Source organism: Hemicordylus capensis, chromosome 5 (genome assembly GCF_027244095.1).
Source record: "Hemicordylus capensis ecotype Gifberg chromosome 5, rHemCap1.1.pri, whole genome shotgun sequence".
Classification (NCBI taxonomy): domain Eukaryota; kingdom Metazoa; phylum Chordata; class Lepidosauria; order Squamata; family Cordylidae; genus Hemicordylus; species Hemicordylus capensis.
Window position 1 is genome coordinate 210,786,176 of NC_069661.1, and position 2,832 is coordinate 210,789,007.

A 2,832-nucleotide genomic window follows, 5' to 3' on the forward strand; every position below is an offset into this window, starting at 1 on the left:
TTCCCCCTTACCCCCGCCGCCTCCCTCATCACCGCCGCAGCTGAGTAAATGTAGTCTTTTTGGCCCTTTGGGGCCTCCATAAAGGCGAGCAGCGGCCATTTTGGCCACCACCATGCATGTGTAAATGCCCTCTGCAAGCAGGCTCTCCCCGTAGATGAGCAGCCTCCAAGCCCTGGGCAGCTGGATTGGCTGCCCACACGTCTTCCGGCTCTGTCACGGAGCCGGTGGAGGCTGCGAGGATTGGGGGCCGCCCAGCCCTCAGAAGCTCCAGGATGCCCCATGCAAGTGTGCAGGGCATTCCAGAGAGACCCCTGAGGCCAGGAGGTAGCCTGCAGCCTCTCAGTTGGGGGTCTACTCATGTGTCACCGTGCACCACAGCAGCACACGAGCAAAAAAATGAGATTAACAGAGTGCTTGCTCCATTAACCTCATTTAAGGGGAGGGAGAATTAGGCGGGCTAGCTGCCTTGGAACCACCGGGCTCACCCACGAGCCTGGTGGTTCTGATGATCAGTAGAAAGTGGGCTAGGTTCTCTTGGCCTGCTTTGTACTGATCATAGGAATAGCTTCACGGTGTGCATAGGACTGCAGCCCAAGGACATATCCCAGAAATGTTTATATTGTGAGAAAAGGAGAAATAAGACTTGCTTTAAAAAATGTATATACTGTAAGTGCATGTTTGTGAGAAGAAAGGAAACTAGTGGGCTCTGTGTGTGGCCAAATACATTGTGGTATTTTCAAGTGGTGTGGAACATGTGCACCAAGGTGCTACCTGCAAATAGGTGCTCAAGATTCCAAACCCCACACCTCCACCCTTCAGTTGGTCTTCTTAGCCTAGTCCTGCATGGGGTGAGGAGAAGAGGGCTGAGTTTGCAAGGAGGGGGAGAAGTGGCGGCAATGCTGATAGAAGAAGGGGTGGAGCTAATGAGGGAAGAAAAGGCATGGGGACTCGAGAGAGAGAGAAGGAGTGTTGCTACTTTCCACACTGACACTCACCATGAACCACTCTAAGGGTAGGATTCCTTTACTCACAGCCATCAAGGGGTGATTTCTGAGCCGGGAGTGGAGGGTTCCTGTTGCTCCAGACAACACGAGCGGCCTGGGATAACCCAGGCCGCTCGTGTCATGTGAATGCCCTCAATGTGTGAAGAGCCCCAAGAGTCCCACCCATGATCAAAGTTATTAAGACAACAAAAAAGAAGCTGCATTGCTTGTGTGTGTGAAGCAGCTGAATGACTTCGCTACCCCAGATGGATTTTTAAAACAAAACAACTTTACACCCCAAAGACCGATCTGTACTCCTGAGGCGATTGTGATGCTAGGTAACATACACGTGAATCGGTAGAAGTAAACTTGATGACTTGGGCTGATCTGTTTGTTACAGAGGGTTGTGTCTTTTCCTATTTTTCCTCTCATCTCCACAGGGCTTCCTTTTGCAAACCTGCTTCGTTTCTTACAGAAAGTTGCTATATTATGTTAGTGGGGTAATCTTCAGATGCAATGGACACATCACTTTCCTTCTCAAAGTTCTCAGATGAAATGGCTGAAATGTGGGCCATAGCACTTAGGTTTATGTTTGGGATGTGTAAATCGATTCACACAGTCGATTCGCAGATCTGGGTAGAAATAATTTGTACCCAGATCTGGCTGATTCGGGTAATTTGTAGACAGAACAAATAGCCCCTGTTCTCAACTGCCCAGATTTGGGTACAAAACAAATCACCCAGATTCGGACTCGAAAAGATTCGGATCCAGTTTCTTTGAAATTTGTAGCTTCCACCCATTGGGCACTCTTTTGCCCCCAGAACTCCTTCTTGTTGCCCTGAATTGATTCAGATTTGGATTGATTCGGATCCAAATAAAATCTGGAGTGATTCGGGGGATGGGGGTGGGCAGATTAGGACGCAAAACAAATCAGGTACAAATTGAATTTTAAAAAATCTATTCGTGCACATCCCTAGTTTATGGATCTCCATAGAATGGCCACAAGTTGTAACTGACCAGGGGCGGCTTTTTCATGAGGCAAGGTGAGGCAGTTTCCTCAGGCAGCAGATTACTGGGGCAACAGTGAAGTCGCAAGATGTCTTTCTGCCCCTGCTTTTAAAAGGGGGGCTGAGAAGGGGAGGAGGGTGCACACATGGGAGGGGGCAGCATTTGGCATCCTACCTCAGTGCTTTGAGCCATCACTGGCTGTAGAGGTACTGCTGATCCCAGTTTTGTATGCATATAACCCATCAACTATAGCCTACCATAAATTCTGACCCAATGTGAGTAAGGCTGCAAAATGAAAAAGAGGATAGGTCTTCCATACCTTTATTTGTAAACTGCCCTCAGCCACAGCTTTGGAAGGATGGTATAAAAATTGAATGAATGAATGAATGAATGAATAATTGATGCACAGAATAGGGAATTTCAGTCGTTGCAGTCTTTCTTTCCCCTGCATAGCAAGCTTCACCTTCTGGAATTCCCTCTTCCATGCATCTCTTAAAGGTACAGGAGACCAGTCCTCTTTTCAATATGGCAGCCCTATTTGTGTATTATCTTGGAAGTAAGTTCCACTGAGTCCAATGGAAGTAAGCATGAAGCCACAAGGCCTAATGCTTTGAATTTGGTTCCTCAGGCTTGTAAGACCCATGTCTGGAGAGAGTGAAGGTGGGAGGGAGCAAAACTATGGGTTGAATGGTGGCAGTTCTATATCCCAACAGTAGGTGGCAATCGTTCCTCACAATTCCCTCGGGGGGAGGGGTGGGATCACATTTGCTCCAATTTTAGAAAAACTCATACCTTAGGAAGGGCAAACACATTTTCCTCCCTTGTATTTATTTATTTTTTT